This window comes from Cervus canadensis, chromosome 25, assembly GCF_019320065.1.
Source record: "Cervus canadensis isolate Bull #8, Minnesota chromosome 25, ASM1932006v1, whole genome shotgun sequence".
Lineage (NCBI taxonomy): Eukaryota > Metazoa > Chordata > Mammalia > Artiodactyla > Cervidae > Cervus > Cervus canadensis.
The window spans coordinates 27,621,593-27,637,486 of NC_057410.1; the positions used below are offsets into that span (position 1 = coordinate 27,621,593).

The window sequence follows — 15,894 nt, forward strand, 5'->3', positions numbered from 1 at the left end:
TGGGATTTCAAATTCCCCAACCAGGGTTAAACCTGTGCCCCCTGTAGTGGAAGCATGGAGTCTTAACCACAGGACCACCAGGGAAGTCCCTGGATTTTCTATATGGATAGTTATATCGTCTGTAAAAAATGAGGTTTATGTCTTTCTTTCTAGTCTTTGTCCTTTTTATTTCTTTACCTCCTCCACCGTTAGTATAGCCTTCTAGTAAGATATTGCATGAAAGTGGTGAAAGTGGATATTCTTGCTTTCTTCCTGATCTTAGGGAAAAATCACTTTGTTTCTCACCATTAAGTATGATGGTAGCTGTTAGTTTTTGTAGATACTCTTTCTCAGGTTGAATAAATTCCCTTCAGAATGTTCCCAATTTTTTGAGTTTTTTCAGGAATGGATGTTGAATTTTGTCAGATGCTCTTTTGTATTAGTTGATATAATTATGTGATTTTTTCAAATTATTTAATCTGTTAATATAATGAATTATACTGGTTGATTTTCAAATATTGACCTGCCCTTACATTCTTGGGGTAAATACCAATTGGTTGTGATGTGTTCTTCTATATTGTTGGGTATGATTTGCTAATATTTGTTGAGGAGTTTTGCATCTGTGTTCATTAAGATATTCGTCTCCAGTTTCGTTATTTTTTTTTCTTGTCATCAAGTGTTGGTATCAGGATAATGCTAGTCTTATAAAACAAGTTTAAAAATGTTCATTTTGGGGAAGAGAAAATGTAGAATTCCTTTTTAAAATATTTGATAGAATTCTTCAATGAACTGTGCCTAGGGTTTTCTTTGTGTGGGAGTTTTTAACCACAAATTAAACTTCTTTAATAGATACAGAACAATACAAGTTGTCTAATACTTTTTGGGTAAGTTCTGGTACTTTGTGGCTTTTAAGGAGTTGGCGCATTCATCTAAGTTGTCAACTTTATGTACATAGATTTAGTCATGGTATTTTCTTAGTATCCTTTTAGTGTCTGGGTCTATATTAATATCCTTTCATTCTTAATATAGATAATTTGTATATTCATTCTTTTCTTTTTGTTTGGCTAGAAGTTTATCAATTTTATTCATCTTTTCAAAGAACCTATTTCTGATTTCATTGATTTTTTCCTCCATTTTTTTCTGTTTTCAATATAATTGAGTTCTACTCTTTTTATTTTTTCCCTTCTGCTTACTTTGAATTAATTTACTATTTTTTAAGGTGAAAAACTATGTTGTTTTAGATCATTGATTTGAAACCTTTCCTTTTTTTAAATACAAGCTTTTGATACTGTAAGTTTCCCTATAACCATTGCTGTGGTTGCATTTTTACAAATTTTGATATGTTGAACCTTTTTCTTTGACCGATGAATTCTTTAGAAGTGTGTTGCTTTGAGTGTTTGAAGTATTGGGAGATTTTCCAAAGTCTTTTATTTTATTGATTTCTAGTTTAATTCCATTATGGTCACAGAACATACTTTGTATGATTTCAACATGTTTAAATTTGTTAAGGTTTGTTTTATGACCCAAGATATGGTCTGTCTTGGTGAATGTCCTATGTGCACTTGAGTAGAATGTATATTCTACTGTTAGGTGGAATGTTCTATAAATGTTCATTATAGGCAATTGGTTATTCAGTTCCATGGTATCCTTGATTTTTTTTTTCCTCCCGGTTTTACTCAGATATAATTGTTGTGGAACACTGCCTAAGTTTAAGGTGTATAGCATAATCATTTGACTTATATACATCATGAAATGATTATTGCAAAAAGTTTAGTGAGCGTTTTATCATCTTATGTAGGTATAAGATTAAAGAAATAGAAAAAATTGTTTTGTTTTTGTAATCACATTTAGAATTAACTTTCTTAACAGCTTTCATATATATAGCAGTGTTCCTTATATTTATCATATTTTACATTCTATCTCAAATACTTAGTTCTTTTATAACTGGAAGTTTCTTCCTTTTGATTGCCTTCATCCAGTTCCCCTTCCTTCCACCTCCTGCCTCTGATAACCATAAATTGGATCTTTTTTCTGTGTTTGTTTGTTTTTGAAGAATAATTGACCTACAACACTATGTTTCTGTTACACGACATAGTGATATACTTCTGTACATTTCAAAATGATCATCATGGAAGTCTAGTTACAATATGTCACCATACAAAGATATTACATAGTTATTGACTGTATTCCCCACATCATACATTTCATACCCATGACTCTTTACTCTTTTATATAGCAACTGAAAGTTTGTACTTCTTAATCTCTTTTACTTCTTTCTTCCCTCCCCTCACTCTCCTATAGCCTTGATTTTTTTCCTTCTCCTTCTTAAAAAAATTAAAATGTGATTTATTTGTTATTCAATTGCAACATTATATCCTACCTCTTCTTTATTTTTTCAGACTTATTGAGGTATTGACAAATAGGAATTATATATATTTAACATGTACATATTTTTATATCCTTGATAATTTTCCGTTTACTTGTTCTATTGAGGACTGAGAAAGGAAGACTGAAATCTCTAAAACTGTAGATTTGTCCTTTTCTTCCCTTAGTGCCGTCAATTGTTGCTTCATATATTTTGAAGGTCTTTTCTTAGATGCATACACATTTAAGATTATTTTTTATTTTAGTGAATTGACCCTTTTATCATTATTTACTATCCTTTTTATCCCTGATAATGTTCCTTGTTTTGAAGTCTGCTTTATCTGATGTTAATATAGCCTATTAACATACGGTTAACATAGTTCTGATAACTCTCATTTTCATAGTATATTCTTACCTCCTTTTACTTACATTTTTTGTATTTTATAATAATTTCACATTTATAAATGAGTTGCAAAAATAGTACATAGAGTTCCTATATGCCCTTTACTTAGCTTTCCCTAATGTTAACATATTACATAAAACCATAGTACATTTATCAAAACTAAGAAATTAACATTGGTATATTACTCTATTAAGTAAGCTACAGAATTTCATAGATTTCACCAGTCTGTCTATTAACGTTTTTTTTTTCCTTTTCTATAATTCAGTCCAGGCAGCCTTATATAATAGCACTTAGGACCCTTTCATTTTTTGACCTGTGTACATCATTGTATCTAGCAGGTTTCTGGTAGACTACAAACAGTGTGTCTTTTTGGTAAACTCATCCTGATAATTTCTCTTTTAATTGATTTGTTTAGACCATTTACATTTAATCTAATTACTGATATTTTAGATTTAGGTCTGCCATTTTATTACATTTTTCTGTCCTTTCTATTTTGTGTTTCTTTGTTTCCCTTTACATCCTTCTTTTGGATTATTTGAACCATCTTAATATCCTCCTTAGATTTCTGTATGAGTTTTTGGAGTTTCCCTGGTGACTCATTGTAAAGAATCTGCCTGCAATGTGGGATACCTGGGTTTGGTTCCTGGGTCGGGAAGATCCCCTGGAGAAGGGAATGGCAACCCACTCCAGTATTCTTGCCTGGAGAATTCCATGGACAGAGGAGCCTGGTGGGCTACAGTTCATGGGATCACAAAGAATCAGTCATAACTGAGTGGCCGACACACACACACACACACACACACACACACACACATACACTTTGAATTTTTACTGCTTTTTCATTTGTATAGTTATTTTAGTGTTGGCTAGGAATTACAGTACACATATTCAAGCATTCTACTTAAAATTAATATTTATCACTTCAAGAAGAATATAGAACCTTTAATACCATAAATATTGGCTTGCCCACTTCCTTTTTATCATGTAGTGGTCATATGTGTAACATCTATATTCATTGAAAACCCCATCAGACATTGTTATAATTTTTGCTTTCAGTCATCTTTCATGTTTTAAAGAACTTAGAAGTAAAATAGGCTGGTTCATTTACTCAGATATTTACCATTTCTAGTGTTCTTCCTTCTTTCCTGAAATTCTGTTTCCATGTTGTATCATTTCCTTCCATCCGAAGAATTTTCTTTAGCATCTTTGGCAAGTCTGCTAGTGATGACTTCTCTTGGTTTTCTTTGAGAGTTTATTTCATCATTTTTGAAAGCTGTTTCACTGGATATGTAGAATTCTGGGTTTGACCATTGTTTTCCAGCACTTAAAATTCTTTTTCCACTGTCATCTGTTCTCTATGGTTTCTGATAAGACATTCACAGTCATTTGAATTATTTTTTCCCCTATATGTAATGCATTATTTTTCTCTGACTGCTTTCAAGATTTTTTTTCTTTTTTTCTTTTTTTTTTTTCAATTTCTCCTTTATTTATTTATTTATTTTTTCAGTGGGCTTGTCATACATTGATATGAATCAGCCATAGATTTACACCTATTCCCCATCCCGATCCCCCCCCCCACCTCCCTCTCCACCCGATTCCTCTGGGTCTTCCCAGTGCACCAGGCCCGAGCACTTGTTTCATGCATCCCACCTGGGCTGGTGATCTGTTTCACCATAGATAATATACATGCTGTTCTTTCGAAACATCCCACCCTCACCTTCTCCCACAGAGTTCAAAAGTCTGTTCTGTACTTCTGTGTCTCTTTTTCTGTTTTGCATATAGGGTTATCGTTACCATCTTTCTAAATTCCATATATATGTGTTAGTATGCTGTAATGTTCTTTATCTTTCTGGCTTACTTCACTCTGTATAATGGGCTCCAGTTTCATCCATCTCATTAGAACTGATTCAAATGAATTCTTTTTAATGGCTGAGTAATATTCCATGGTGTATATGTACCACAGCTTCCTTATCCATTCATCTGCTGATGGGCATCTAGGTTGCTTCCATGTCCTGGCTATTATAAACAGTGCTGCGATGAACATTGGGGTGCACGTGTCTCTTTCAGATCTGGTTTCCTCAGTGTGTATGCCCAGAAGTGGGATTGCTGGGTCATATGGCAGTTCTATTTCCAGTTTTTTAAGAAATCTCCACACTGTTTCCATAGTGGCTGTACTAGTTTGCATTCCCACCAACAGTGTAAGAGGGTTCCCTTTTCTCCACACCCTCTCCAGCATTTATTGCTTGTAGACTTTTGGATAGCAGCCATCCTGACTGGCGTGTAATGGTACCTCATTGTGGTTTTGATTTGCATTTCTCTGATAATGAGTGATGTTGAGCATCTTTTCATGTGTTTGTTAGCCATCTGTATGTCTTCTTTGGAGAAATGTCTGTTTAGTTCTTTGGCCCATTTTTTGATTGGGTCATTTATTTTTCTGGAATTGAGCTGCAGGAGTTGCTTGTATATTTTTGAGATTAATCCTTTGTCTGTTTCTTCATTTGCTATTATTTTCTCCCAATCTGAGGGCTGTCTTTTCACCTTACTTATAGTTTCCTTTGTAGTGCAAAAGCTTTTAAGTTTCATTAGGTCCCATTTGTTTAGTTTTGCTTTTATTTCCAATATTCTGGGAGGTGGGTCATAGAGGATCCTGCTGTGATTTATGTCGGAGAGTGTTTTGCCTATGTTCTCCTCTAGGAGTTTTATAGTTTCTGGTCTTACATTTAGATCTTTAATCCATTTTGAGTTTATTTTTGTGTATGGTGTTAGAAAGTGTTCTAGTTTCATTCTTTTACAAGTGGTTGACCAGTTTTCCCAGCACCACTTGTTAAAGAGGTTGTCTTTTTTCCATTGTATATCCTTGCCTCCTTTGTCAAAGATAAGGTGTCCATAGGTTCGTGGATTTATCTCTGGGCTTTCTATTCTGTTCCATTGATCTATATTTCTGTCTTTGTGCCAGTACCATACTGTCTTTGATGACTGTGGCTTTGTAGTAGAGTCTGAAGTCAGGCAGGTTGATTCCTCCAGTTCCATTCTTATTTCTCAAGATTACTTTGGCTATTCGAGGTTTTTTGTATTTCCATACAAATTGTGAAATTGTTTGGTCTAGTTCTGTGAAAAATACCGTTGGTAGCTTTATAGGGATTGCATTGAATCTATAGATTGCTTTGGGTAGAATAGCCATTTTGACAATATTGATTCTTGCAATCCATGAACATGGTATGTTTCTCCATCTGTTTGTGTCCTCTTTGATTTCTTTCATCAGTGCTTTATAGTTTTCTATGTTTAGGTCTTTTGTTTCTTTAGGTAGATGTACTCCTAAGTATCTTATTCTTTTTGTTGCAATGGTGAATGGTATTGTTTCCTTAATTTCTCTTTCTGTTTTTTCATTGTTAGTATATAGGAATGCAAGGGATTTCTGTGTGTTAATTTTATATCCTGCAACTTTACTATATTCATTGATTAGCTCTAGTAATTTTCTGGAAGAGTCTTTAGGGTTTTCTATGTAGAGGATCATGTCATCTGCAAACAGCGAGAGTTTCACTTCTTCTTTTCCTATCTGGATTCCTTTTACTTCTTTTTCTGCTCTGATTGCTGTGGCCAAAACTTCCAAAACTATGTTGAATAGTAGTGGTGAGAGTGGGCACCCTTGTCTTGTTCCTGATTTCAGGGGAAATGCTTTCAATTTTTCACCATTGAGGGTGATGCTTGCTGTGGGTTTGTCATATATAGCTTTTATTATGTTGAGGTATGTTCCTTCTATTCCTGCTTTCTGGAGAGTTTTAATCATAAATGGATGTTGAATTTTGTCAAAGGCTTTCTCTGCATCTATTGAGATAATCATATGGTTTTTATCTTTCAATTTTGTTAATGTGGTGTATTACATTGATTGATTTGCGAATATTAAAGAATCCTTGCATTCCTGGGATAAAGCCCACTTGGTCATGGTGTATGATTTTTTTAATATGTTGTTGGATTCTGCTTTAGATTTTACTGGGTAGGAATTTCTTTGAGGTTATCTTGATTGATATTCATGGAGTTTCTTGAATCTATAAGTTTATGTCTTTTACTAAACTTGGGAAGTATTGAGCCATTATTTCTTGAAATACTTTTCTTTTTGACCACACCACACACCTTTTGGGATCTTAGTTCCCCGACCAGGGATTGAACCTGGGCTCATGGCAGTGAAAGTGCCAAGTCTTAACCACTGGACCACTGGAGAATTCCCTCAAATATTATTTCTGTACCACACTGTTTCTCCTTTACTAATTGGCCTTTGATGAGACAAATGTTAGGCCTTTTGATATTGTCCAGTGGGTCCTCAACGCTTTGTTCATTTTTGTTTTCCAGTCTTTTTTCTCAGTTGTTCAGCTTGGATAATTCTGTTGATCCATTTTCAAGTTCACTGACCTGTCATTTCAGTTACACTGTAGAGCCCATCTAGTGAATTTTAAAATTTCTGTCATTATATTTTCTAGTTTAGATATTTTCATTTGGTTCTTCTTCTCCTTCTTCTTCATCTATTCTTTGTCAAGACTGTCTACTTTTCCTTTTACTTCAAGATCATTTCTCTTCATTTCTTTGAGCATGATTATAATATGTGCTTTTAGGTCAGTTCAGTAGCTCAGTCACATCTGACTCTGAGATCCCATGGACTATAGCATGCTAGGGTTCCCTATCCATCACCAACCCTCAGAGCTTGCTCAAACTCATGTCTATTGAGTCGGTGATGCCATCCAACCGTCTCATCCTCTTTTGTCCCCTTCTCCTCCTGCCTTCAATCTTTCCCAGCATCAGGGCCTTTTCTAGTGAGTCAGTTCTTCACATCATGTGGCCAAAGTATTGGAGCTTCAGCTTTAGTATCAGTTCTTCCAATGAATATTCAGGACTGATTTCTGTTAGGATTGACTGGTTTGATCTCCTTGCAGTCCACTTCGGTTCAGTTCAGTTCAGTCGCTCAGTTGTGTCTGACTCTTTCTGACCCCATGGACTGCAGCACGCCAGGCCTCCCTGTCCATCACCAACTCCCAGAGTTTACACAAACTCATGTCCATTGAGTCGGTGATGCCATCCAACTCTCTCATCTTCTGTCGTCCCCTTCTCCTCCAGCTTTCAATCTTTCCCAGCATCAGGGCCTTTTCAAATGAGTCAGTTCTTCGCATGGGTGGCCAAAGGATTAGAGTTTGAGCTTCAGCATCAGTCCTTCCAGTGAATATTCAGGACTAATTTCCTTTAGGTTGGACTGGTTGGATCTCCTTGCTCTTCAAGGAACTCTCAAGAGTCTTCTCCAACATCACAGTTCAGAAACATCAATTCTTTGGTGCTCAGCTTTCTTTATAGTCCAACTCTCACATCCATACATGACTACTGGAAAAACCATAGCTTTGACTAGTCGGACCTTTGTTGGCAACATAATGCCTCTGCTTTTTAATATGCTGTCTAGGTTTGTTATAGCTTTTCTTCCAAGAAGCTAGCGTCTTTTAATTTCATGGCTGCAATCACCATCTGCAGTGATTTTGGAGCCCAAAGAAACAACTGTTTCCATTTTTTCCCCATCTATTTGTCATGAAGTGATGGGACTGTATGCCATGACCTTAGTTTTTTGAATGTTGAGTTTTAAGCCAGCTTTTTCTATTCTCTTCTTTCACATTCATCAAGAGGCTGTTCAGTTCCTCTTCGCTTTCTGCCATAAGGGTACTGTCATCTGAGGTTATGTAATTCTCACATCTTGAAGTTGGTATCTGTTGGTTATCTTTTCCCTTGTGAGATGTTGAAATTTTCAAGTCTTTTTGTACAGGTTGACCTTTGAACAGTGTGGAGGTTATGGACACCAACCCCCATGCAGTCAAAAATCCACATTTAACTTTGTCATTGGCCCTCCATATCAGCAGTTCCATATCTGTGGGTTCAGCCAGCTGGGGATTGTGTAGTATTATTGAAAACAATTTGTGTATAAGTGGATCCACACAGTTCAAACCCATGTTGTTTAAGTGAAGAAGTGAAAGTCACTTGGTCATGTCCAGCTCTTTGTGACCCCATGGACTGTAGCCTGCCAGACTCCCCTGGCCATGGACTTGTCCAGGCAAGAATAGTGGAGTGGGCTGCCATTCCCTTCTCCAGGGGTCTTTCTAACCCAGGGATCGAACCTGAATCTCCTGCATTGCAGGCAGATTTTTACCATCTGAGCCACAAGGGAAGCATGTTAAAGAGTCATCTGTATATCAGTTTGGATTTATATTCTGACATTTAAAAAATTATATGAGACTTTGGATCTTGTTCAAATCCTATGGATTTATTTGTTTATGTAATCAGGCAGTCAGTCTAGTTAGGTTCAGGCTGCAAATATCTATCTGCCTTCTTTGGGCTGGAGTTCAGTATCAGTTTAGTTTTCAAAGTGCTATTTGCTGTGTTATTTGTATCTGTTCCATGTACATACCAGCCAGTGGCTAGTTTTCGACTTGGGCAGTGGTATACCTCATAGACCAGTTGTCAAAATCTTCAGTGTATTCTTTAGGGTCAGATACTTTCATGTGCAGCCTGGGGGTGATTCCTGGAGTTCACATACAGTTTCATTGAGCTCCCTCTTCTTCCTGTTGTTAACCCAGACTTTCCAGTTCCAAAGGATTCTCCTTCTTGCTTCACTTGCTGGAAAGCTGAGACTAGAATTTCTCTGCTCTGCCTTGCACATCCTGTGATTACCTTTCCCTTGAGAACCAAGTGACAGGAGGCTCAGGAAAGAAAACAGAGCAGTGGAGTTTCCTTCAAGGCTCCTGGGATCACAGTTCCTCTGGTCGGAGAAAAGGTTCTCCTTTCTGACGTTGTTGTCACTGCCACTGCTGCCTAGTTGCCCTGAAGGTAGGGCGAGAGGACAGAAGGGAAACAGACAGACAAAACCAGGGGGTTGCCTCTACTCCCTTTGACCGTTAGGGAATCACTTTACTGTTTCTTGGGCCAAAAATGGAGGTCTTCTTGGACCTTTTTCTTTCTGTACCTGGTGCACGGTTCTGAGTTTGGGCTGCCTTTGAGTCCAGGCCAGGAGATACTAGAAGAAGCAAAAAGGGAAACTCCGTAGGTTTCATGATATTTTGAGCCACGGTTTGTTTTCTCTGTCTATCTGCCATCAGTTACTTTTTAGTCTTTAGATAATGCATGGAGCAGCTCTGTCTGTCCGTGGAGTTTAGCCGAATTCCCTGGGAGAAATACTGAGGAATATACTTAATCCATCTTAATTGGAACCAGAAACTTTGGCTATTTATTAGACACATTTTAAGAGAGGACCAAGATAGACAGGGGCAAAAAAGGCGGTGGCTTCAAGGCAGCTTATCAGTCCTGAAAGATCCAGTGACTGGACTAACAAGCCTTAGAGTCCCTAATGGAGAAGACACCCCAAGGAAGGATTCCAGTGTTTTTGGTTCAGGGTGCTCTTTCTTCCTTCTTTTTAATTTTTGAATTTAAATTAAAATTTAAAAAGAGATTGTATTTGTACTCAGTACAAAATCTGGAAGTTATAAAGGGAACAAAGTTAGAGAGGTATTCTACTTACTTATCCACTAGCCACCCAGTTCCTTCCCCTGGAGGCACCCATGTACCAGTTTCTTGTGTATCCTTACAGAGCTATTCCGCACAATACCATATGTAAAATGGGAATAAGTGCATATAGTAACAAAAACAGTAGTGTGCTATGCACACTGCTCTATGCTTTGCTTTCTCACTTAATATGTCCTGGGGACTTTTCATAGCAGGGTCTACAGAAGGCCTCATTCTTCTTAGCAGCTGTATAGAATGCCATTTAAAGAATGTATTATGATTCATTTAATAAGTCCTTTGTTGATAGACTTTACTCCACCAAAAAATGTTTATTCAGTCGTTTGTTGTTACAGGAAAGTTGCATTGAATATCCTTGTATACCTATTTGACATATGTGGGGCAGTATCTATAGAATAAATACCTGGAAATGACATTACTGGGCAGGAAAGGATGTGTGTTCACTGAAAGTTACCAAGTTGTTAGTAGCATATTGGTATCTTATTTCATACAACTGCAAATAATCCGTCAGTTTTTTAAACCTTGGTAAGGAGAGGACTATTAGATGACGTGATAGAAACCTTCATATAATCTTAAGTCTTTTTCTATCTCTGGCTGGTATCTAACTCTGGTTGTGCCTGGTTTTTTACCAGCATGATGTGGAAGAAAAGGAAAACGTGCTAATTGGCATTTTTCTTCTTTCTTCTCCCTTATTACTCTAGTAAGAGACATGCCAACAAGCTGTGGAAAAAAAAAAATTGTAAAATTACTACATAGGAAGTATCCAAAAGGAAGGCTGTGAGAATCAAGAGGATGTGGATGACCAACTGATGGGACAGTCAGTTCCAAATCCTCAGACGTTGGTTTGCTTTAAAACCTTTCTTCTGAGGAGCATTTTGTCCATCATGTGTGCTTACGTGTGTAACCACGCCTGTATCGGTAGGTAGAGGGGGCAGGAGAAAGCTGCTGTCACTCACTGTACTGATGGAGAAACAGAGGCCCTGCAAATAGAATGATTTTTTTCTGACCCCTGGATCACCACATTTGATGTGAAAAAGTTGAATGTGAGGCAGTCTTGGAGACATATTTAATATGGATACCAAAGAGTTGTCACTTCAGGTTTTTTTGATGGTTTATGGTGTTTATTTGAAAGCAAGGCTTTATTAGAAAATCTGTATGTCAAAATTTCCAACATGATGGAGCATTTTGCTAGTAACCTTCCTTTTGATCCTTTTGACATGACACCTGAGACTAGAAATCAGATCAGTGAGGTGCTCAAAAATCTTCATAATTACTTGGCTTTGCCTGTGTCATTATCTGCTTCAATTAATTTTGATAAATAAGAAATAAAATTAGCTATGAAATTGATTTGGAGAAAAAAAAGACTTTTAAAAAATCTTTTTGGGGTTTTTTTGTTTTGGCATCTGGACAGGGACTTGAAAAGTCTATTTTTAAAGTGAATGGTGTGTGGCTTTCCACATGAGAATTCTAATTGCGTAGATTATTAAGTGATAAAGCTGATTTGGGTGGCTCTTCAAATAGTCATCTTGTTTTTAATTTTTATACCTTTAACCCTATATTGTTTAAAAATTTTCGATGGGCATGTACAACTTCAAGAAATGTAATATAGTAGAAAACAAAGGAAAACAGCTATCTTGGAAGGCTGTGTGTTTAATGCAGTGAAACAGTTGTTACGTAAAACATTATTGGCATTTCTTGTTTGAAATTGACCTTCAAACCTATTCTACATCAGTCAAAAAAAAAAAAAAAAAAGGCTGTAGAATCAGATAGCACTGTGGGGCAAACTGGGAAAGTAAAGTGTGACACTTCTTACAATGAGTTGAGTAGAGCAGGCTTGCTGGAAGATACTGAGGGTGGCTCATGGCGTATCCTTGGTCTTCCTCAGATTGTGACTTTCTAGAGTAATGCAGTAGAGGAAAGACTCAAGAAACTTTTGATTGTTTAAATGCTTTATCTTTTACTTTTTATCATCATAAAGTTTTGTGACCTTCTTTTCTTATCATATGAAGCTAGTTTATCAAGAGTGCTCATCATAAACTTACCATGTCTGTTTGGGTCGAGAAATTCTCTTTTGAACATTACCAAATTTGGATTTAGAGATCAGAGTCATCAGTATGCATCTTTCTGAGAAGGCAGCCTATGAATGCTCTGAATTTTAAATCATTATCCTAAATAGTGCTAATTTTCACTTAGGAATGCAAAATACATTGTAATGATGACCTGGTAGATAGTGAGCTCTCAAAATCATGATAGTAGGGGTGGATGTCAGGTGTTGCTTATCAGTTCAGATACTTTATGCAAAACCTATGCAGTTATTTGTGTACAGACTAGGACATTGCTACTATCAGTTTATGTACACAGTGATGCTTCTGGGAATAATCTAATCTGGACACAGAGAAACTAGGATAGTTCAACTTTCTTTAGTTCTGTGTCAGAGGCAATAGTGAATAAGAAGGAAGGGGCAGAGTCTTAGTGACAGCTCTAGGCCTCTTATAGCAGGCTGGGGTCCAGACCAGATAAGTAAGAGTCCCAAAAGAGGCCAGAGTTCTGCTACATGGGCAGAAATGGCCAGGGAAACCTGCTTACTCTCATTGGTGGTATGGGAGAGAAGGAAGGCATTCTTAATCAAAGATAGAACTTGTAGTCCTGTGTGTGCTGTGCTTAGTCGCTCAGTCGTGTCTGACTCTGCGACCCCATGGACTGTAGCCTGCCAGACTCCTCTGTCCATGGGGATTCTCCAGGCAGGGACACTGGAGTGGGTTGCCATGCCCTCTTCCAAAGGATCTTCCCAACCCAGGGATTGAACCCAGGTCTCCTGCATTGCTGGTGGATTCTTTACCAACTGAGCCACCAGGGAAGCCCCTGTAGTCCTATACCAGGAGAATTATTTCTGCCTCTGGGAGAGAAGCACCAAACCATGAGTGTGCTATGGGAATGCATTTTCTTCCTTAACAGAGGTATCATTACAGTAGATTCAGTTTATAAGATAACATGTCAGGGGCGCTTCATTTCCTCTCCATAAAAAGATATGCCCAATAATGTGACCCTACATTTCTGTCATACAGAAATCTTGCAAATAAAAATTTCATTAGTACATTTTTCCTCACTGATTTGACCCGACATTAGCCCTGCTGTTGTTCTTTAGTTGCTCAGTCATGTCTGACTCTTTGCGACTCCATGGACTGTAGCTGCCAGTCTTCTCTGTCCATGGGATTTCCCAGGCAAGAATACTGAAATGGGTTGGCATTTCTTTGTCCGGGGGATCTTCCCAATCCAAGGATTGAACCCAAGTCTTCTGCATTGGCAGAAGATTCTTTACCACTGAGCTACTAGGGAAGCCCTATTAGATTATATTAAAAAATCAACTTTAACTTTTGGAATAACTTTGGATTTACAGAAAAGCTGCAAAGATAATTCAGAGGGTTCTTGCGTGCGTCAGTCACGTTTCCCCCAATGTTCACGTCTAACATTACTGTCATGTATTTGTCAAAACTAAGAAACCAAAATTGGTGCATTACTGTTTGATTCAACACTTTGTTTGGATTTTACCTGATTTTTCACTAATGTTCTTTTTCTATTCCAAAGTTCAGTTCAGTGTACCTCACTGCATTTAGTCATCGTGTCTCTGTCCTTAGGCTCCTCTGGTCTGTGACAATTTCTCAGACTTTCCACGTTTTTTATGACTTTGGCAATTTTGAGGAGCACTGGTGAGTAATTTTGTAGACTGCCTCTCAGTTGGGGTTTGTCTGAAGTCTTTCTCAGGATTAGACTCGGGTTGTGGTTTTTGAGGAAGAATACCTTAGAGATGAAATGCCCTCTTCAGCATATCCTGTCTGGGGATATGACACTAACACGACCTATCGCTGGTGGTGGTAACCTTGATCGCTTGGTTAAGGTGGTGTTTGCCAGGTTTCTCCACCATAAAGTGACTGTTTTCCTGTTTCCTTATCATATTCTTTGGAAATGAGTCAGTTAAGTCCAGCCCACTCTTGGGGGAGGAGGAGTGAGGATTAAGCTCCACCTCCTGGAGGAGGTAGTATCTGCATATATTATTTGAAATTTTTCTGTAAAGGAAGACTTACTCTTTTTACCTGTGTATTTATTAATTGTCATTAATTTATATCAGTAGGAACTCATGTACTTTATCGTTCAGTACCATGCTGTTTATTTCATTGCTCAGATTGTTCCAGTTTTAGCTACTGGGAACTACTCCAGGTTGGATTCTCTATCCCTTTGACATGCCCACGTCCTTTTGCCACTTGAGCACTTCCTTACTTTCTGAAACTAGGAGATGTTCCAAGCTCGTCTTGTATTTTCCCTGCCCTTGCTCTTGAATCAGCATTTTCTTCAGGAGCCCTGGTTCTTTTCTTTGGAGAAACCAAGATCTGAGCTTTGGGTGTATACATTGCTAGTAAGCCCTCAGCAGAGAGAGCTAGGAAATACACATATGTGGACTAATCCATGTGTATATACATATGTCAAATTATTCCTGTATAGCCATCTGCATACACATTGAAGTAAACATGGATCCACACTCTTGTCTCTGACTCTAATGCAGTACCGCAGAGTTTATTCTGGCTTTCCCCCCTTATCTACAGTTCCTTCTCTGACAGTGAGACACTTGCCTGTCACCATCCACCATAAGAGATGGTGGGTTTCCTTATTTATTTAATTCTGTATACATGTGAAACAGGTTCAGAATTGTTAACCCATATTTCTCTGAGCAACAGATTTACTAACCAGGGTGCAGTGTTTATGTATAATTCCTTTTGTCTTTAGCCTTATAGTTTCCTGTTGAAACATTTTCCAAGGTTTCTTTGGTTTCACGTCACTTCCTTCAGTGAGTTTATGTCAGACATTTATATTAAGTTCATTTGTGACAGTCTGCGTTCTATCTTGGGATCCCTTGACATCCTTTTTGATTTTTAAAAAAATTATGTATATTAAGGTTCACTCTTTGTAAGGTATGTTCAGATGGTAAAGAATCTGCCTGCAATTCAGGAGATCTGGGTTCAATTCCTGGGTCAGGAAGATCCCCTGGAGAAGGGAATGGCAACCCACTCCAGTATTCTTGCCTGGAGAATAGCATGGATAGAGGAGCCTGGTGGGCTACAGTCCGTGGGGTCACAAAGAGTTGGGCACAACTAAGCAACTAACACACAAGATACAGTTTTTTGGGTTTTGTCAAGTACAGAAGTCATACATTTACCACCCTTGTACCATGGAGAACAGTTCCGTCACCCTAAAAATTTCCATGTGCCTTCCCCTGTGGTCAGTAACCTCCCGTCAAATTGTTTAATCTGTTTAATGCCACCTATCTGTTTTCTACACCTATAGTTTTGCCTTTTCCAGAATGTCACATGAATGGAATCTTACAGTTTGTAGTTGTTCACTTAGCCAAAATGCATTTAAGATTCACCCATATTATTTCATGATCAGCAGCTTGTTCCTTTTTGTCACTGAATAATGCTCCATTCTGTAGGTACATCAAAATTGGTTTATCCATTCACCTGTTGAAAGACACCTTGGTTGCTTCCAGTTTAAAGTCACTGTACCTTTATAGATAAAGCTGCTGTAAACACTTAAGGAAATTGCCACGCTGTGCA

General features: G+C 37.6%; 1 protein-coding gene and 1 non-coding gene across 4 annotated transcripts in view; one reads left to right on the forward strand and one right to left on the reverse strand.

The window, feature by feature from the left end:
- The window catches only part of SCN8A (sodium voltage-gated channel alpha subunit 8), a 195,889-nt gene that overhangs the window by 21,007 nt on the left and 158,988 nt on the right, over positions 1-15,894 (forward strand). The window lies entirely within an intron of this gene.
- Positions 6,893-6,965, reverse strand: TRNAE-UUC. Its single transcript has one exon. It is a non-coding gene; the product is annotated as a tRNA-Glu (tRNA).